At 52.7% G+C, this 21,760-nt stretch overlaps 1 protein-coding gene across 1 annotated transcript in view; it reads right to left on the bottom strand.

Annotated features, from left to right (window-relative positions):
* Nucleotides 1–21,760, bottom strand: part of LOC309797597 (uncharacterized protein) — a gene marked incomplete at its 5' end in the record, with an annotated part of 71,199 nt that overhangs the window by 47,495 nt on the left and 1,944 nt on the right. The gene's annotated exons all lie outside the window — the stretch shown is intronic.

Raw genomic sequence — 21,760 nt, 5'->3', positions numbered from 1 at the left:
TCTTTTGTGAATAGTTATTAAATTATTTCTACTTCAAAGTATCAGAAAGAAATCACAGTACTATGGACAGTTTGCGGAGCCACCCTATCTTAGCGTGAATCCTGGCAGGTATAGAGTCCATAGTATGACCGTGGCACCTAAGTGTAGTTAAGTAAGCTTTCATTTTTCTTTAGCCTTAAAGAAAAGTAGCTTTCTGATAGGTATAATTTAGGAAAGTCTTCAAAGAAAATATTTGAAGTCCACTATCTCAGAGAAAAGCAATTTTGCAAAAGATCTATCAGCAAAAGCAAGGCCAAACACACTAATTATTTAGTGAGACTTGTATTGTTATATCATTGCTCATGTTGTTTCTTTATGCATTTACCTGGAAGAAGGTTTTTAATGTTCAACAATTCTCAAAGAGATAAAGACCCACACTGATGTGTCAGAAGGAGCTTTGCCCCGGAATTAGATCAGTTTAGGTTTGGCTACTTACTAGAATTAGGTAACATTCTTAATCTTTCTGAGCCTGTTTCCTATCTGCAAATAGGGATAACACTATCTATTACAGAGGGATGTGGTTAAATTAAATGACACATGTAAATGAAATATATCCTTCCAGACTAACATACCTAGTAAATGTTAAGTGATCTGCAAATATTCTGCTTTCTTGAAATGGATGAAACCTGTTATCATGTTCTTAACCAATGGTCTAAATATCAAGACAATATTTAGTTAAAAGTTATATTTGTTCTTTCACTGTCCATCTGCATTTTAACATATTCTAACATATTCTCCTTGATCAATTGTGTCAATATTAGTAACATTTGTCATTTAAGCTATTACTGTTCATATGTTTAAAATATTTCAGTGTGATATAAGTCATTACTCAAAGGGATGCCTAGCTGGCTTTATCAAAGATTTATTTTAAGTAAAAATAAAAGACACATTTTTCATTTTCACCAAGTTTTATTGAACAGTGTATTCATTAACTGTGTGAACTTTCTGGCCAACCCAATACAGTAGCCAAGACATGGAAACAACCTCACTGTTTTTTTGTGGATAAATGGATGAAGAAAATGGGGTGCATACAACCTACTATTATTCAGCCATGATAAAGAAGGAAATCTGGCTACTTGTGACCACATGGGTGGATTTGGGGGGCATTAAGCTACATGAAATGTCAGACAGAGAAAGATAAATACTTTAGGATCTCATATGTGAAATCTAAAATACTGAACTCATGATAGAAAGGATGGAATGATGGTTGCCAGAGCTGGGGGTTGGAGGTGAGGAAAATGAGTGAAGATGATCAAAAGGTAAAAACTTCTAGTTATAAGATAAGTGAGTAACGGTGATGTCATGTACAGCTTGGTCACTGCAGTTAACAATACCGTATTTTATGTTCGAAAGTTGCTAAGAGAGTAGATCTTGAAAGTTCTCATCACAAAAATAAAATTTGTAATTATGTGAATTAAGGTTAACTAAACTTATCGTGGTCGTCATTTCACACTATATATATATATCAATCATCACATTGTACACCTTGGACAGATACAATATTATATATCAATTCAATCTCAATAAAACTGGAGAAATCTCATTTATATTTTGGCATAAATATATCAAATGGGTTTCCTGACAAGATGAATAATAACTATAGATAAAAGGAAATAAGATGTTGCTGTTGCTGTTGTCTGCTTTTCCGGAGCGCAAGACACTAAAAAGGGGGGAGGGGAGTATGGGCTTGCAAATGCTGCTCCACGGGCCCTAATGCTGTGATACAGACATTTAGTCCAGATCTGAAAGAGAACTTGAGTCATTTCAACCAATCTGCAAAACAGTCGTGTTCAAACGTGAAGAGATGAAGAGATATCAGTAAATTCTTTTTCACACTGCAAGAAATCTGCCTTCAGCTTTCAGCAAAACCTCAGTTTTGGGGTTATGAGGGTAACAGTTCTTAAGCAAGCAGCACAATGCTTTCACCAGTGCTTTCTCCCTACGATGAATAAGTTTTCAGTCTCCCCACCAGTGCTCATCCCTTCTCCCCTTAATGTCTTGGCCAAAATTCAACCATCAGCCCAGAAAACTCTTTCCCAGTTTCATTGCCTGTACATGACCACGTTATTTCAATCACCTTGGCACATTTATATTACCTACTTCCTAAGGTAGGTATTATATATATGAGATTTTAAATAAAAGAATGCCTGTAAAGTACTTAATGCTCAACTCCTAGCACAATATCAATATTCCATAACTGCTGACTAGCATTATTATTATATCATTTACATTAAAACTGATCTGTACTTTCTTTCACACACCCATGTTCTTTGTCCCCAACTGGGGTAGAGGAAATAAATGAACATATATTGATTATCTACAGTAAGAGTATAGAATGCAGTGTAGGCTATAGAATTAGTGGTGTTCAAGACTGAAACTGACCTGGATTTGAATTCCAGACCTCTCACTTACTTAAGACTTTACGACGCCTCAGTTCCCTTACCGATAATTAGAGATAATAGACATTTCAGGGACCACGGTAAGGATTAAAAATATTATAATGTTTGGATCCAGAAAGGGCATTCATTACCTCATTTAATGTAAACTCTTAGATAATCTGATTGAGTTTTGAGAATCTGATAACGGCTCTGCATCCTTTTGCTAAATATAATTAGATAGGTAGATAACTATTCATAGCATTTTGCATAGAATTCCAGGGCTTTGCTAATACGAAAATCAATCAAAGGCTTTAGTTGGCACAAAGAACTCAGAGAAATTGTTATGGGGCAAGAATTAGAATTCTTCTTGAAATACAGACTATCATCCTGGAGAAGAAAGGACAACATTTTAATGTGGTTAAATTTGGGTCAAAACTATGCACTTCCTTAATGGTGTTTCTACCAGCTCTTGATTTGACTGGGATTGAAATTTCTGACATTACTGTCCCCATCACAGACTTGAAAACCTGGCAGACAATCAAGTGCAACCTACAGTTAAAGGTCGCTCATCTAAAAACATGGGTATGTTACTACCATTCTGACAAGAGCGTTATGAAGATTAAGAAAAAGCACAAATAAACTCTCCTAACACCTGACAGCCAAGTAATACATCTTTCAGCTCTTTCAATTCTTTTTCCTGCTTACCTGACTTATTTCCTTCCCTGCTCTGAGTTCTCACTGTGTTTCATGTCCCACAATGCTGAAGTCATTGTAATGCTTTTACTCAGGAATCTCATTTAACATTTAGCATAGTAAATAAGAAAGCCTAAGAAGTGACTGAGGTAAACTGTCATTATTGCATCATTCTGATAACCTGATTTGTCCGGAAATGTAACTATGTGATTCTCCTTTACTTTCAGTTGCTCACCATTCATGGGCACAAATTGAGTGTATATCAGATATATTAAATTCCTGGAAAATTATCTGTGGTGTGATTTGGGGTTCTATTTGTGTACTACAGCCTTCCTAAAACTAAACTATTATCATTTCTACCCCTCTTCTGTCTGAAAATCCTCAAAACATAAGTTCTAATTAATAGTTATACTAGTTGGCATTATAGTCATTCTTTTTTGCTTTTTCTCTGATTGTAAGTCTCTTCTGACTCTTAAGTCAATTAAATGGGTTCTCTACATATGAGGAAGCTCAGAGAGGAAAATAGGATGAGTAGGGTAAGAAGACATTCACACATAGAATTAGTGGAAGCGTTACCAGTAACAAAACTAGTGAAATTAGAGCTAATTAATTAGCAGCCAGGAAAATTTCATTATGTGTTGTCATTAACTGGTCAACTAGGGTAACTAGGCTTACAAACAATAGAAAGAAAGAGTAGAAAATCTATTGGTTCTGCCAGCTTCTCCTGCTTGTTATCAGCGCAATTTTCTCCTAGTTTATGAAACAATAACAGTTTGGTATTAGAATTTAAATGCCATCAATATAAGATATGGAGATATGTGAAGCCTACTACACTTTCTTCGTAAACTAGTTCTATAGCATCATAAATCCCACAGTAGAATGATTCATTTCAAAGACAAAATTCATGCAGAGTACACTATTTGTTTAAACTTCAAAAAAATCAAAAAAGATTGCTATATCTTGTTAGATATGTTATGAGCCCAAAGATATGTTATGAATCCCAAAGCCAGCCAGGCTATCCCTCTGCATTTCTTTGTCCTAACACAGGCTTTTGTCCACCAGCATCCCCGTCGGCCCCTATACAGAAGAGAACACCGTCTGTTCATCAAGAGCCCCACGCCGCAGACACACGGCGCGGAGTTAGAGCTCAACGATGAAGCTGGAGGAGAGGCAGGGATCTCCCAGTTGTGTCCGGCCTGGTGGGATTCTAGAGAAGCTATTTCTTTAGGAAGCGTCCCTTTCTTCAGACAGACTGGGGCATTTCCAGTGGCTGGCCACAGTGCCCCGAAAAGGTGGACTCAGATGGACTTGGGCATCAAGGAAGGTCCTGTGGGGGGCTCACGGGCTGTTCTTCCGTGTTTCGAACATACAAATCAAGGTGGGGGCAGGCCACCACTAGTGCAGGGCCGACCAGAAGGCACGTTCAACAAAGTGTCCCCTCCCTAACCCCTGCAGCCCCTTCTAACAAAAGGAAGACCAAAAGGAAGATGTCCAGGGAAGCCTCATCTAAAAGGTGGAGGAGCAACATTCCTCGGTGCAAGTGTCCTGGCCGTGGCTGCAGCGGGAGGACCACACCATGCCACCCCCTGGCTGGGTGTCATGATGAAATTTGGACATTATACCAGAAGCCAAAGGGTCACTCCACCAAACCCTTAAGAAAAGGATGAGGGACGAAGCATGTGTGCCCTCGAAGCCCCAATCTTCTGGTGCTCCAGTCTTCAAAACTTACACAAGCTGCCTCTTACATGTCTCCTTTAGTTGTCACCTTGGGACAAGGACCTCTGAGCACCTGACTGAGGAAACAGAAAGGCCGCTGCCACAATCATCCTACTGAGCCCTCTCCCCTCCCCTCAAAAAGGGCCAGCAGCCCCCTTCCCTTGAAAGGGCTTTTCTTTAGAAAGGGCGGCCTGGACTTAGCATGACAGGGGAATGCAGTTTAGAGACACCTGGGACCACGGGGTGCTTTCAAAGCCTCTCCCCGCCCTTCCAGGTCTTGTCTGGTGGGGTTTTCAATATTAACGCCGCACAGAGAAATAACACCCAGTGTCAGGATGAAGTGTTCTTACGTGCACAGGGTCAGATGGAGGGTTGAGGCCCCGAGCGTGGTCCAGTGTCACGGGAGTGGGGGCGGGGCGGGGGGCTGGCCGTGAAGAAACAAGAGGAGGAGGGGCAAGGCTCAGTACTGGATCCTGCTGACTACACACACCCACACACACACACCCACACACACCCACACACACACTTATAATCTTTAGCTGCCCCATGAACTTTTTGTGAACTGTTTAAAACTGGAGGTCTGTTGAACAAACAGCGGCGCCACTGCCAGCCATAATTTCATTGCAACGAGCTAAAGACTGTTAACTCTTCAGGTTCCAGGCCAAAGATGGACCTGAGCGGAAAGGGCCAAGGAGCCGGGGGCCCTGCCTGGCGTGAGGCCCTTCTCCAGAGCGACAGCCCAAATCCTGGGCAGGAACACCCTCATCCTGGGCAAAGGCCGTACTGCGTACACCCCACCATCACTGAGAAACGGGCCCACCCCCCATCTCTCTGGGATGTAGAACTAACTAAGGGAATCTTGGGCACAAGGGACACAGAGATAGGGTCAGAGACACCGCCACACTCACCCCATTCCTCTTCTAGAAGCGGCTATTGAAATAGTTGGGGGTCTTTCTTACTTTCTTCTTTTTTTTTTTAACCTCCAAGGAAAAGTTCTTCAAAAGTGACTTCCCTCACCCTTGGCTGTGGGTCACGCTGCAGGGGGCAAATGACATGATTTAGATGACAGACAGAGCAGGCGCTTTGCTGCTGTATATAAGAGGCTCATCTGCCCCTATTTCTCAACGACCCCCCCCTTTTCTCCCACAGGTGGGTGATGCTTCTGGAAGTGCCAAGATGTGTGAAGTCCATGAAAAGCACTTTACAAGCACCAACCTGTTTCCAGTGGGAGCTGCTAAGCTACACCTTGGCTCTGGGTTTTAACCCTTTTTTCCAGCAGTGGAGAGAAGGGGGCAAGGATGTGGGATAGGGATGAAGAGGGAAGGTGGCCAAGAGAAGGGGTCAGCCGGGGAGACGGAGGAGGGTCTGGTTTCTGAAGAACAGACCAGGAATTGTGGTGGCTGCCCGCTGAACACCCAGTTCTGGGAGAGACCCGGCTTGCAAAACGCAGACTCGCCGCGTGGTCTCCGGCTTTCGGTCTGGCCCTAGGGCCAAGCACAGGAGAGCTTGAGTCTCCCTCGACAGACTTGGGCAGTCATCTGGTCCGGGAACCAAGAGTTATGATTAGCATCCGAGCTTGGCCTGGACGCTGGGGAGAAGAGCCTGATTGGCAGAAAGAGGTCAGAGGGACCAAGATTAGGAGCTGTCCCCCCAACCTCGGCATCCCTGAGTGAGGGCACCTTGGCCCTCTGTGAAAAGACACGAGGGGGCACACGGGTCCCCAGCTGTACCCACCACAGTTCTGCCGATTCCTTCTATGAAGACACCATTATGGAATGAGGAGAAGGAGAGAACGTTTGTTTTGTTTTTTTTCTTTAAAGGCGACTCCCCTTGGCAGGCAACAAACAGATTGCAAAGGAAGGAGCAGTGGCAGTGAGAGGCTGGCGTGAGCGCAGGGAGGAAGGCAGCACCAGGCCACTCCTGCCACCTCTCCTTTCTCTCCACCCCAGCTCCTCCTGGCACCGGGCCACTTTCCACTGCCTCCGCCCTTGAGGCGCTGATGGATTGGTTCAAGTCTGCACAGCACGCTTGTCAAGTGACAGCGACGGAATGGGAAGCAGCGCCACCAAACCATCCCAACTCCACTCCAATACTAACGGTGCCCCTTCCTAGGGCCTCACTCTCTAGGCACCCCATGCCGCATCAGGCACTTATCCAGTTAGTGACCAAGAAGACCTGGACGGGTTTTGGGGAGCTTCCGGCTCAGAAGGCCGGGCAGACGGCAGGGCTCCCAGCCAGCATGCCATGTGCCACGGTCCTCCGTAGGCTGGGGACCTCTTCGGGGAAGGGGTGTCTCTCACTGCACGGGCATGGCTGGTTCTCTGTGGAGGACACGCGCGCGCGCGCAGTCACCACAGCCTCCCAGCTCCCACTCTCATCCATGGCGTGTCTCTGGGCAGGTGGCCGGACCTCTTCAACTTTGACCCCCTCATCTGTAAATCTTTGGCACCGTGTTTTCCAGAGGATTAAACTGCACTATGGACTTGAGTTCTGCCTGGCAATAGCTGGTGCAGGCCACATCTAACCCATTAAACAGCATCTGACTCCACTAAACATTCTACGTAACAAACAAACCCCAGAATGGCTACATAGTTTCCTTGCGGCAGAGGGAAGGCTGAGGCAGGGACACAGAGGGGGCCAGGGAGGGGTGACCTTCTGCAGAGTGTGTGGCTTTCATGGAAGCCCAAAGCTCATGGCGCGGGAGCCCTTCCTGGGACTGCTCCAAGCGCAGACTGAGTCACACACAGGCACTTCTCTACTGGCGTCAAGGAAGGGAGGGATGAAGAAGTTCCTATTTTAGCACTGGGGGCCGCGAGGAGGTGGGAGATGAGAAAAAGCAGTCCAGGGTGTGCAGCGTTGGGGCAAGTCCTCCTGGGATGTTTTCCCCAGTATGCGTAGCAGTGGGGAGAAGGGAACCCCAAGGATGCACCCAGGTCGGGGGGAGGGTCGCAGGCTTCCTGGGGTGTGGCTGAAGGAGGTCGCCTGACTGGGTCCTGCAGCCGGGCATGGGTGCTGGGGGGGAGTGGAGGGTGGGAGGAGTGATCCAGCCTGCCCAGGCTCTGTCTCTTGGCACACTCCAAGTCATGGCTGTCGCCGCCTCCAGAGGCGTCCCCACTCACGACCCAAGTTTTGCATTAGTAACAGAGCTGCGGAGCAGGAGTGCGGGTGTGACGGGGTGGGGGACGGGAAACTCACGTGGCTGGCCCTGACCTTTTGAGCAACCAGAACCTTCCCTGCCTCCTCCCAGGGCGCCAGGATAGCGCCGCGAGCCACTCGGGTCAGTCGGGAGTGAACTTGGCCTGCAGCGGCGGCGGCGAGTGGGGGAAGGGCGCCCCCTCCCCCGCCTCAGCCCTGAGCACGGATCGGTCGGCATCAAAGGGATTTTCTCTCCCACCACACACACCCGCGCTGCCGCAGGCTCCTCGCCCCTCCTCCGCCAGGTCCCCGCGCGGGGCCGATCCCGCACACGCACCCCCCGCCCGACCTTCCAGGACCCCCGGCTCTCTCGGCCAGCCCCCGACCCCAGCTCACCCCGCCCGCGCGCTCCTCTGGGCTCCCCCTTCCCAGGCGCCTGCCGCTGAATCTCTGACAAAAAGCAACTTTGGGTGGGCGCACGGAGAACCCAGGATGTGCGGCGGCGCGCCCCAGGGGAGTGGGCACTGACTGGAGACCGCTCCGGCCCATCGTCCTGCGCTCCCTTCGGCCAGTCTGGAGTGTTCTCTCCGTGGACGCCTCCCCCACCTTCCCCGATTCAAAGATGCAAGCCAGGTGTAGCCAACTGTAAAAGGGGGCTCGGGGGCTTGGGGAGGGGGGCACCAGCAAGGATCGACCGGGAGAGCCGCTGCCAAACCGGGGCTGCCCGCCACACACCCCCTTTCCCAAAAGCAGAGCCGTGGCCCCCCGTCAGCTCTTGGACCAACCTCAGACACTTCCCCTTCCCCCCGCCAACCCGCCCCCCCCCACGCCAGGCCTCGGCTTTTTGTTCCTTTCACTTTCTTTCACGGTTGTGCCACACACAACCACGCGTGTATGCAAGAGGGGGCCCCATTTGGAAGCTGGTGTCCCTCAACAGGAGGCAGCAGCCCAGGACAGGAAACCGAGGTTGAATGCAATTAATCGACCTGACTCCACTCCTCCCCGCCCACCCACCCACCCTCCACACCCCCCCGGGTCTGGTCCCTACAGGCTGGGATCCCACTTGGAGTCTACACAACCTGGAAACAAATCCAGAATAAACGATCCATAGACCACGACTCTAGAGGGGGTGTCACTGCACTGCAGCCTCCATCAGGGCTTTGTAGAAATAAAGTGAACTCACTGCAAACTCCTCCCCCCACAAGGAACAAGCTATACCAGAAAGCTATTAACGACAGCTATCATTAGTACACACAGGAAGCACAAAGGAACTTTTTACGAATAAAAGATGCATAAAACACAGGGTCCTGTGATCTGCACCCGGCTTCCCTGCTGATTGTGTGCAGCCTGGGAGTCCTGGGAAGGCTGGGGATGAGGGTCAGAGGAGGACAGGGGCTCCCACTTTCTTTACGAGGAACAATAGGAACCCCACGTCTGTTCATCTTGGAACCCGGAACACCCCAAACAAAGCTGTGGGAAAACTGCGGTAGACGTGGGGGCCCGTGAATTCTTCTAGCTGTTCAGAGCTTAATTACTCCTCCTTGATCCGTGGGACCAGACACGACACCACCAAGGTTAAAATGCCCCAAACAGCGCCGAGCAGATGTGAGCGAGCTGGCAGACGCGCAAATGAGGCCTGCCTCGGAGCACGATAACAAGTGACTAATACGTTGCATATCGTTGAAAGAAAATTATTTTTCTCTGATTTGCATTTGCTTCGGGGGAAAAAAAAGCCAACCAGAGTCCCTCTTCACAAGCACGAGTCTAATCCTGGAAATGCAGCCCGGCTGCTTTAAGAGAGCTGGAAGGAGGGAAAGACTGCCAGCGCTTTGGCGTTGCAGGCTTGTCTATCTTTCCGCCTTTCCTCCAAGGCGAAACTCGTTTTGCAAGCAACATTCCTACAGAAAATGGCACACGTCATAAAAAGAGACCAGTTTATAGAACTGGCACCAAAGTTCATGTATCATTCCAGAAGCATCTCCCAGCTCCCCTCTAGGGAACCCAACTAGATGTAGAAGTCCACATTATAACTCAGAGAGTAGATCTGGGGGCAGGGTGGGGCGGAGGTGGACCCATAATTTGCAGATATCCTGCAAGCTGTACACTCAGGGGCCGAAGTCACACAGAAGGGCACGATATAGAGTTAAGTCAGCTCTAAATGATCCTCCAAAGCCCGGGGGCCAGGGCTGCGGAAGCCTTCAACCTTGAGGTTGGGGGGAGTGGTGTTTACACCCAGCTTGCCCCAGGACAGCCCAGGGGCAGGCCCATCTTCTGGACCAACCTGAGGACCATCCTGAGCCCGCCAGCTTGGACCGGCCCAGCGGGGTATTGCTGCCACCCACCAACTGTTCTCCCTCCCACCCTGGCGCCTCCCCGCAGTGCCTGGCAGAGGACCAGGAACTCAGAGAAGGCCGGGCTCTGGGCATTTAGTTGATTAAGTCACAGAGTGGGTGGCGCTGTGGGCAGACCTCAAGACAGCACCGTTGGTCCTGCAGCTGAAAGGCAAGCGCGCTCTTAAAAACCGGGAAGGCAAAGGGAGGCGGGTGATCAAAAGCCGACTTGCACCCCTCCCCACCCCCATTCACCCCCCCTTCGGGTCCTGAACCTACCCACTTGTGTTTCCAATCCAGGAAACAGGGCCGAGGGCATAGAACACAGCGGCCGCCCGTCTCTTGAACTTGTCTGAATAACAGGGCCATTTCAGAGGAAGAACAACGGCCTTCAGAGCCTCTGCAATTTCCAGAAAGCCTTCAGTTAATAATACATTCTTTCCAACAGGCTTGCTTTAGGGCGGAAAGTTATTTTCCCAAATCTTAACAACCCGGTCACAAGCCACTGAGGCCCCAGGTCAACAGATCCCGGCCAAACCCCTCCAGACAGTTGACACTCATGACCCCGCAGGCCTTCTCCTGCCACCTCTGCCTAACAAGTTCCCTAAACCACAACACACCAACCAGCGCGCACGTCCACCACGATCCCAGGAGCCAGAAAGATGCGTGTCGCGGGGGGCGGGTGCCGCCGCCGAGGGCTCTCTCGCAGCGCATCCGAGGGCTCCCGGGCCAGCAAGGGGCGGCCACCTCTGCAGCTCTCCGCGGGCCTGCATAGTGCGCGCTCTGTGTGAGCGCCGAGGAGGCACAGCGCTGCTCGTGCACCAACAGCTGTCACATTATTTGCACTCGCTGTAAACAGCCTTCACACTCCCCCCTTACCACACAGTTAAGGCCAGACTAACAATCCAGTTAGAGATCAAACCAACAACAGCAGCATTGTGTCTGCCTTCGCACCAAGCCCAGCAGCTGGCAGGTTTCTCCGGAACAAGAGACCGCCCTCCCCCCACCCCTCCAGGCTCCAGCCAAGGCTAGCCGAGGCAGCAATGCGTGTGTCGCTGCTGATTGTTAAAGCAAGACAACACAGCCATTTCGCGCAGAGTTCTGTGCGGTTCATCAGCTCTCCCAGAGTTTCCTCCTCCCAGGCCCCCTCCCCCATTTCCTCAGCTGGGAATAAAGGTTGTTCAGACTCCCAGGGTCGGTTTCTCTGCTCAGCAAAGTGTGGGTCGGCCTGCCCCGGCCAGGCCTGGGGTCCTGCAGCCCTCTCTACCGTGGTCCCAGAGGCTAGGCAGCCCGGCACTTTCTGCAGCCCAAAGCCTCGTGTGTTTCGGAAAACCGTCCAACTCCCTGAATCCTTCCTGGTCGCCCCACTGACCAAAATGTCTCCTTTTATGATTTTTGGTTAAGTCGAACATTTCCATAATCGTCATTATTAGCGCAAATTACATGCCTAATCGGTCCTTAAATAGATTTTAATTAAATAATCATACAAGGCTCATTTTTTTTAATTTTTATTTATTCATTTATTTATGGCTGTGTTGGCTCTTCGTTTCTGTGTGAGGGCTTTCTCTAGTTGCGGCAAGTGGGGGCCACTCCTCATCGCGGTGAGCGGGCCTCTCACTATCGCGGCCTCTCGTTGCGGAGCACAGGCTCCAGACGCGCAGGCTCAGTATTTGTGGCTCACGGGGCTAGTTGCTCCGCGGCACGCGGGATCCTCCCAGACCAGGGCTCGAACCCCTGTCCCCTGCATTGGCAGGCAAACTCTCAACCACTGCGCCACCAGGGAAGCCCCCAAGGCTCATTTTATGACTTAAGAAAGGCATTAGTTTTCGTTATAAACTTTCCACCAGGATATAGAATACTGATAGCAGACATATACTTATTCTTTGAAAAGCACCAATAACTGATGGGCAGAGTGTTGGGAAAGCAGACCCTGCTTCACACCTTCTGGAAATCCAAGTGGAGACTAGACAGACCACATCTGCACAACTTTCCTCCGGAGAAGGGAGAGGGGATTTCTTCCTCCAAAGCATTACTTTTGTCTTCTCTTTGGGGCCAGGAGAAAGGAACCCCAAATGTTCCTTTTCCTTGCCCATCTGAAGAGATCTCTCCAGCTTAGAAGTCTCTTCTAGAGACCACTCCTCGCCACCCCCATCTGTTTTCCACCCCTCAGTCTGCTGAGAGCCGTGGTGGAAAGCAGGCAGGCTGTGCTTGTTAAATGCTGTGTAAAATGCTGTTAATAAAATAATAAATACAAAGGATGGAGGCTGCTGGTTCCATGGGTGTTTTGACTGGAAATGCCTTGGCACTTGTCATGTGTTTATGGGAGGGCAGACAACTCTAGGATTTACATAGTTTGGACATCTCTGTACTTCATTTATTCTTTCCTAATTGACGTAGGCCTAGAGCTATTTCAAGTTTGCATTTGTACAGAACTGTTAAATGCCTAAGAGTTTCTCCAATTAAACCAAGTTTTAAATCAGACCCAAGGCTGGAACGTACTCTCGGCCTCGCCCCACTCCACCCTTCTGCCTCTGTGGCTGGAGAAAACAAACAGACACTCAACAACGATCCCCTGTCCTTGCTCTCCCCACCTTCACCACCCCCACCCCCGGGGGGGGCACCTAGGGCAAAGGTTAAGGTGTCTTCAGATTACAGGCAAGGCCCTGGCTACACACACTGGAAAGCACTGCAGTTGGGCGCATCCTGGGCATACTCGAACTTCTAAAATAGTGAGCTAAGATGGGGGAAAACTGCTGGCCTGGTAAAACCCACTGTTCACAAAACAATGTCAGCAAAGGCTGAAAGGCATTCTTTAGAGAGGTACCAGGGACTCATGCCTACTGAAGCTCTTTCAGCACAAAGTCTTTTAGGGGAAGAAGGGAAAAGGAGGGTGGGGGCGGGGAGGAGAGAAAGGCAGCGCTCCTGTTTCAGAGCAGGCATCCCCAGAGAGTCAAGAACCAAGTGTAGCTTCAATCAAACGCTGACTTCCCCTCTGGGAGTCTAGTAGGAAACCTGATCACAGTAGCTTACTACCGGCCTGGATCCATACAGGTCTGGTTTTCTTCTCATGCTAGTAATTTTTTTAAATACATATCGATAGAAAAGAAGCAATCCCTGACAGACTTTTATTGAAAACCACACTGAGACCTCATAACATCCAGACTTAATCCCTATCAGACAAACCACAGCACCTCTGGCCCCTGCAGTGGGCCAGACCCTTTCACCTCTTCCCACCAGGTCTCTCCCCTCCAGCCGTTGCTGTTCCCTCTCCCCAAAAGAATGACGGGAGAACTTGCCAAAGAGCACCTAGATACCGGTACTGGAATCAATTCCTAACCATATAAATGATCCCACTTAGGGGGAGAAAAAAAAAATCCCAGCCTTTTCATATGGATTCCTTTAAAGCCCAGAATGCAAAGAACTGTAACAAAGGGAAAGAGGAACCCACGGAGGCAGACCTGGAGGAATAGCCTCAGGAATACCCTTGGAGGGGAGCTTAACCTGCAGTTTGGTCCCCAGACACTGGCCTACGCAGGTCTTGGTTGGGGGGGGGGGCGGCTGGCATCTCAGGGGCAGCAGGGAACGGAGAAGCAACCTATAGGAATCTGACCAGTCATTCAAAGCAATTACTAATCCTCCGGGCCTACTATGTGCCAAGTATTCTTTGATCCTAAAGGTGGAAAATTATTCCCAGTCTTACAAATGAAGAAACTTACTGAGGCTCAGAGGCCATAAATAACCTGCCCCCAAGGTCACACAGCTAGTAAAAATGGGCCACGGTCAAACTCAGTCCTGGAGTTGAGGAGAGGAGCCAATTATTGGTCAAATTGTGCCATCCAGAATCCCCAAGAAGTTCGGAAGCCTTCCTTAGCCCTTGTACTCCAATACAGGGTAAAAGGATAGCACTTAACACGTATGAAATTCGGTCCACAAGGAGCCCGCACCCTAGTTTCTCCTACACCCAGAAATCTCTTGGTCCATGTGAAGTCTTTCGAAATTTCTGCCAACATCCTACCCATCTCCCTACACTGGAACACCCTGGTGTGAGGCCAGGGGTTCCCAACAAGGCTCCACTTTCCCCTCCTCCAGGAGCCCAGAACAGGCAGTGGGAGGTGGGTGCTACTCTTAGGTCTCTATAAAAAGTGCTGACACCTGGAACTAGAAGAAGGCTTGCCACATAAAGCAATAAATCAAATTATCTAGACAGAGCAAAAGCCCTTTGGAAAGACTGCCTACATCTACCTTTCCTAGGACTTTAATGAAAAACTCAGGGACCAAAGTGGGCTGGGGAGGCAACTGAGGGGGAAGCGGCTTGCAAGATGCTGGACCCTCCTGGACTCCTGGGGGTCCCCACAAAAAGCCAAGTCCCGAGACAAGCCGGAGGTTGGGGTTATCTCTCCTCTCCCCAACTTCTCATCCCAGCAGCGCAGGGTCAGCGCTCAACATCCCCTCCCCACCCCATCTTCAATTTCCTGCTCTGCCCCGGGCTTTCAGAAGCTCCGGGAACCATCCACACCCGATGCCACAGACGCCACAGGCTCCACGACCGAGGGCCGTCTCCAGCTCAGCTCGGTGGGAAGGGGAACGGGCAGGAGCGCCGGACACTCAGCCGCCCCTGCGGCTTCCCGGCCCCGGGCGGGTGGCTCCTCCAGTGGCCGAGGCTCCGGATGTGTGAAATGGCTCCAGGAGCGCCTGGGGCAGGCCAGGGCCTCCGCAGCGGGAGGGACCGAGGCGATGGCGGAGCCGGGTCCTCACCCCTCTAGTCAGCCAAACACGCCCCGGCGGCCCGGCAGCCCCTGGCTCGCAGCCAGTGGCTTTCTCTCTTTTTTAAACTTTCCGGCCTTGGCCATCACCGCCGATTGGGACAGGATTTCCAGCCCCCGCCTTCCCGCCTCCACACCCTCCGTGCAGGCCCTTCCAACCTCCAAGGAGGTGACCCCCGCCCCCGGGCACCGTGAGTCCCCTGGGCCACCTGGAGCGAGCCGCTTCCCAAAGCGATCGTCGTGCGGCCGAGTCCGGGGCTGCTGCTGCGTCCGGGGAGGAACTCCCGCAGCCTCCAAAGGTCCAGGCCTGCCCGCAGCGGCATGCAGAACCGCCCCCTACTCTCGCTCTCTTCGAAAGACCAGACGCGGGGGCAGGGGGGTGCGGAGGAAGTTTAAGGCCTGTCTTTAAAAAAAAATTTAACTCTTCAGATGCAAGAATGTGGGTGCCCTTGGCACGGTTATGAGCGCTCGGGTAGAACAATAGAAATGGGGGGTGCCGGAAATGGTGCAGGAAGACCCCTATAACCCTATAAACCTCTCCTCCCCCCTCGCAGTTACTACTAGCATTAAAAGATCCCAGTGCCTTCAATGCAATAGTGCCTGTTTATAACTTTTCCCTGCTGGGTCCCCATACCCTATACAAGCCCCCTCCTCACGTTTTGAAATCACCAGGGCAAAGATCGCTCCCAAATCTGTGACCTCCCGGAGCTCTTGGGCCTCTCACCTGCTCTTGCCCCTGGCACCCTGACCTGACTCACCCTCTTCCCCCCAGTAGTTCCTCTGGTTTGCACCTAGACAAGAAATTTAGTTTCATTTAGCTTCCGGTCTTTAATTTTAGCAGGTCTCCTTTTTGCATGCACATCAATATGGCAATTACCATCTAAAAGCTCGCCCAGCCCCGGGTCAATGTAAATTGATCATTGTCCGCCTTCCACAAAATAACACCGGGAGTCTGTGATGCATAATGAGATTATACTGGAAACTGTCTTTTAGATCAAATTCTATTTTATGCTGTCAGGATCTTCTCCTGGCGAACTTCCCCGCTAGTCTAATCACGGGGCGCCGGAGCCCATGGGTGCTGAGGGGCGATGGCTGGCCGGGGAGACATGGTTCTAAGAAATAACAAAGTGCGGGGACGCCCCCCCCCCACATTTCCAACACCCTCAACTAGGGGCCGGCGGAAATGAGCCTGCGCTGGGAAAGGGGACCTTCTTACAGAAACGTTGCGGGGGGAAGAGCTCGTTGGTTAATTCCCATCCAACAGAAAGTCAGCTATCCCTTCCGGAGGAACACATGGGGGGCAACCAGCGAAAGCCGTCGGGCCGGGCTGGAGGTTGGGAGACGTCCACGGCCAAGTGCTCGGGGCACAGGCGGCTTGGCTGCCACGGGGGTGGCCTGAGAAGACCTTCCACTCCTGCCCCGGCTGCTTCTCAAGCCAGCGCCACCATCTAGGCCCCGGCAGCGCAGCCAGCCTTTGCAAACAGACGGAATCCTGCCGGCCGTACACTCCGGCGAGGCAGCCCGGTCGGGCCGGGCCTCCTGACTGCGCGAGGCCCCTCCAGGCCCGAACCATGTGAGCCGAGGGCTGGAGGCCTCCAGCCAGGAGAAGGTCCTCCCGCCCCTGCGCGGCCCCCGGGGCACGGATGTGACCCTGGAGCTTAACAAAGGGCCTTCAGAGCTCCTTTGGGCCTCGGGCTGGCGGGGGGAGCGGTGGGGCCAGGGGGAGAGGGGCGGTACGGCGGCCCAAGGGGACCCGTGAGGCCCCACGCCCCGCCGGGCTGGGTCTGCCGGGCCCGCCGCCCTCGAGGAAACCACCGAGGTGGCATTGCCGGGGCCGCTGGGCATCCCGAGGACCGTCCTGGGGTTCGGGCGGCTCGGAGGCCGGCGAGCCTCCTGCCCAGCCCCGTGGGCCCGGCTGTCGTGCCCGACCCAGCGCGGGCTCCACCCGAGTGCGGTCTTCCCGATAAAAGCTGGAATTCCCGGCTGGGCTCAGACAAAGAGGGACCGCGGCAAATCGACGCCGCGGGCAAACCAAACCCAAGCCGAGTTTACGCGCGCGTCTGGGGTCACAGAGGCGCCTGCTAATCCTCCCTACGCTGGCCGTCCCCGCACGGTCTCCTCAAGGGGGAAAAAAAAAGGGAAAGAAAGCATACCTCCCCTTGATTCCGCCCAGAGGCCGAGCTTCGCACTTCTTTCGGTTCAGTCTCTCTCAGTTCACTAGGCCCTGCGCCACCTTAGCAAACAGGGCTTAGAGGAGCGCAACATCCCTTGCTTCCGACCCAGAATGCAAAGCTACTCCTCTTTTTCCTCCACCATCCATCCTCTCAGGGTCCAGAACTCAAAAATCTTTCAGAAATCCTCCTACCTGCTCAAGACATACTCTCTTCCCCACTCTAGGTGGGAAGAAACTATAACCAGAAGCAATCTTAGTAACCAAGGGCCATCCACCCTTAGCTAGGCACCGTCGCCCTCAGTTTCCCTCTAGCCGAAGACACAGTATTTCCCAGTGAATGAGTGTGCGAATGTGGTTGTGTGGCCCACACTTCCGTGCCCTGCTCTGTCTCACCGGGCAGGAAAATCTTCATCAGGCATGGAGGGGTTTTTGTCATTCAGCCTGTGTATCTAAGCATGGACGTATGCATGTGAATGCTTTTTGTGTTTCCAAGTGACCCTCTTCACACCTTTAAATGGGCTTTTGTCTCTCGAACGAACTTACAGAAATTCTGCTCTAGTTTCCAGCTCAACAAAGTCTGGGATTTTCTCCTAGAATCTCGCTCTAGGTCTCAGTATTTGCATACCCATGTTTACATTCCTCGCGGCCAGTTCTTTCTCTCTTCTGTATCTCTTGTTCCATGTGGGCACCAGAGTCCAAGTGTCTTGATTTGTCTCAGCACATGTCATTCAGGCGCACATCTTAATCTGTGCATTCCTGTCTAACACGTACACCTCCCCACGAATTACATTCTTGCTTTGTCTATAATGGGGCTCGTTCCCAGACCAATATGGGTTTGCAGTTTAATGTAACTAGAGGATCCCCTAAGACTCCAAACCCTAAAAGGAAGAGGAGGGGGAAGGAGAGAGGAGTGTGACTAATGATTCATTTCTCTATAGGGTAACCCACCCACCAATTTCTACCTCAGGGAAAGAACGAGACCAATGCCTGCAGAGTTGTATTCAATTTTTAGACCCATTCAATGTTGACCCCATGGATGTGTATACAAATGATCGGTCTTGTACACATCACTGTCCAACTCCTGTTTGGAGGCTGCCTCCCTGCACATATCTTATTTGAACTCGCCACAAGTTCATGGTTAAAAGTGTTTTTATTTACATAGACAACTCAAGGACCCCTTTGCTCTCTCCGACGCATACCTGTACGCACTGGCCAGGCATTTCAGGCTTGGGTCTTTGGTAGGCAACACTCTCGGTCAGAGGCCCCACTGACTAAAGCTCTGAGCAGACCTTCACATACTGGGCCTCTGGGAACGGTAAGGTCTAACCTCTGCATCTCCCCAACTCAGTTCCTTAAGTGAGGGTGCCCACCGTGTGTGTTCACACCTTCCCCATTGAGAAGTATCGGGTCAAATTAGATCACCTAGCAGCTGCGTTTGGTTCGTCGAAGAATCGAGCCCAATGTACCAGGATGTGAGACTGCATACACAGAAGAGAAAGGAAAACCCTAAGCCCAGACTCCCGCCTCCTCTCCCCAGGGGGCTACTTTGCCTCCAGGAATTTCTACTACACTCCCCACCCCCACTCTCCCTATCGTCTTTAAAGGGTTAAGAGAAACCCTCGCAGCCTTCCCTCCACCCTGGTCGCTGGGCCCGAAGGCTCGCTCGCTCACGGGAGTCTGCCGCCGCCTCCGCGGCCCGCCCCCCCCCCTTCCCGTCCTTCAGCCGGGAGGGAGCCTGCATGCCTGTCTAGACCCATCTATCACAGGCACACCAACAACACCCGCGAGAGCGCGGAGACCCTACCCAGGTCCCCCTGCCTGCACGGTTCCCGGTGGACAGAACGCTGGAGCGTGACCGCGCCTGCAGGGTCGGGGTGGGACTCTACGGGCTCGGGCTGCCCCGAGCGCACAGCGGGTCCGCCCTGGCCCCGGCCCACAGCGCTCCCACCAACACGGCTGCCGGGGCACAGTCACAGCTCTGTGCGCTGGGCAGTCCTATTTTTATCTTGTCTAATCCCAAACTGGGCGGGGAGCACAGACGTCGTGCTTAGAGAACAAGAGATAGGCGAGGGAGGCGGGGAGGAGCAGCCAGGCAGCGACGCGAGCGGGAGCGAGTTAAAGACACGGTCGAGGCGACCGAGAGCAGGAAGAAAGAGCGGGCTGCGCGGGCCTCGAGGCGCCGCACGCAACGCGCCGCCCGGCCAAGTTACACTCGCCTCCCGGTCGCCCCTCGCCGCCCATCCCTCCCCACTTCCCAGAGGCGCTCTCCGCAGCCCGGGCCGCGGGGCCCCGGCCTCTGTGGGAGGCACAGGCCCGGCCGGCCCTGCAAAGGGCTGGAGAGAATCGCTAATGAGCTGTGCGGCCCATTGATCCGGAGAACACTTCCCAATTAACTCTCAGTCACCTACTGGTGACAGCGCCTCAAAGGACAGCGCTGGGGCCGTCCGAGCCCTAACCCCGACCTGCCCGTGGAGCGCCTGGCGCCCGAACCCCGCGCGCGCCCCCCCACTACCCCAGGCAATCCCGGTGAGTGGCGGCGTAAACCCGCACACTAAAGGCCAGCCTCGGGTTAAACCTGGACGGCATATTAATCACCGCCATCTCCCCGCTTCCTCCTCGCGGTGAAATCATGCCCAAAATAAACACGGGAACCAACACTGCAAAGCCCAGACCAGATAACAGGTCGGGGGTGGAGTGGGAAGGGTCGAGAAGCAAATGTATTTTCCAAGTGTCCACGTACAGGAGTCTCGGAGGCCGACAATTAAAATGACTTCCACACAAGCAATTCTGTTGGCCAAACCGAATCCAGCACCTCGTAAGGATTGATTTCGGCCCGCGGTGTCCGTTTCCAGTGCCACAGGAAGTGTCAGATGGCTACAAATAACCAAGTCTGTCTGCGTTCACCACCCACCACCTTCTGGGGTGGGCCATTTCCTCCTCGTTTTTATTCCCAAGTCATTTTAAGGATTTTTCTCCAGAGACTACCCCTAGAATCAAATACCACTACCCCTCCTCTGGCCTTCTCTCAAAAAAGAAACAAACAAACAAAAAAACCCAGCTAAAACCCTGAGCTGTCTACTCTAGACACAAGAGGCTGTACGAATACCTATTTGAAGCGCGCTGGTTTCTTTTTTTAAGGTTTGTTTTTAAATACACATAACCCTCCCCCCTCCTTCGCTCTTCCATCCCCGCAACCCCCCAACCCTTTAGACGCCGGCGGCGCGCGCCCTCGCGCGCGGGCACTCACAGCCTCTAGCTGGAGATCGCGGACTTTCTGGAAAAGATTCATTAACTGCAAATTAAGCCTCGCCCCGGCTTCGGCCTACACGCGGCCAGGCTCAGCCATCTCAGGGACCCGGGGACGTGCCCACTCGAGAGTGCAGGCGGCGGGAAGCCCGCCGGGACCACGCGTGCCTCGAGCCGCCCTACTCCGCACACGGCGCCCCGGGGCTTGCTTGGTCAACAGCAGGAGCACGTCGCCGCCGCCCCGAGCCCCCTAGTTGGCGGAGGCTCTGCAGCGCAGCCGCCCGCCTGCTCCGAGCGCGGGCCCCGCGGTGCAGCGGCGCCTCGCCCTCCCCGCCTCGGCCGAGGATCGCGCCCGGGTGCGCAAGTTCCTCTTCGCCCTCGGCCTCTGCGCCGCACGCCCTCCGAGTGGGACCAACTTCCTCCGGCCGCAGACTCGCACACGCCCTACAGGGCTTTCCACCAGACTCCACGCTACCCAGAGGAGGACCCAGGTCTCGCCCCCCGGCCCGCCGCCGCCCCCGCCTCCGCACGATCTACCCCCACCCCTGGGGGTAGATCTTAAACTTAAAACCAACTTAAAACCAACCCCACGACGTCGCGGGGAAGGTGCGGGTGGACCAGAGTGGCAGATTAAAATTTTTAAAGAACATTTACAAAACAAAGCGTCTGACCTAACTGGCTGGCTGGCGGGCGGGCCGAGTCGGAACTGGCTGTCGCCTGTTTCGATTTCCTAGTATTTTTTTTTTAATCCATGTGATTCACGCTTTGGAGCAATCCAAAAATAGCCAAAAAAACCAAAAAACCGGGACTCCCCTCCCGAGTCGCGCGGCAGCGGCGGCAGCTCGAGCTCGGCTCGGCCCGGGGCGCCCGCCACACACACCCTCGCGCACGCACACGCCGTCGTTCCACGAGCAAGAACGAGCTGCCCCCGGAGAGGTGAGACGAGGCAGCGGCGGCTGGAGGTTTTTACAGTTCTTTCCCGAGTCGAAAACGAAAGCAGACGGGAACCCGCCGCCCTCCCCTTCCTGCTAGCAAGCTAACGCCGAGCCGAGCTTCCCAGCTTCCAGCCCAGCTCACCCCCACGCCCCCCGCCGCCGGACTCGCGGCACTCAGCGACGACCGCGCTCCCGCGCACACAGACACACACTGCCTGCAAACTTCTAATCCGCGAACTCCCTGCTCTCCTCCCAGCCCCCAGGGGGGCGGCAGCCACCCCCGCCGCGCCCCTCCCTCCCCGAAGCCCACGCCGGGCCGCTTAGGTTGGCTGCATTTTTAATAACTTACAGC

The sequence above is a fragment of the Mesoplodon mirus genome, assembly GCF_964341445.2.
Source record: "Mesoplodon mirus genome assembly, contig: HAP1_SCAFFOLD_775, whole genome shotgun sequence".
Lineage (NCBI taxonomy): Eukaryota > Metazoa > Chordata > Mammalia > Artiodactyla > Ziphiidae > Mesoplodon > Mesoplodon mirus.
Note: the sequence above shows the minus strand (reverse complement) of the source record. Positions and strands in the feature narration are given on the sequence as shown.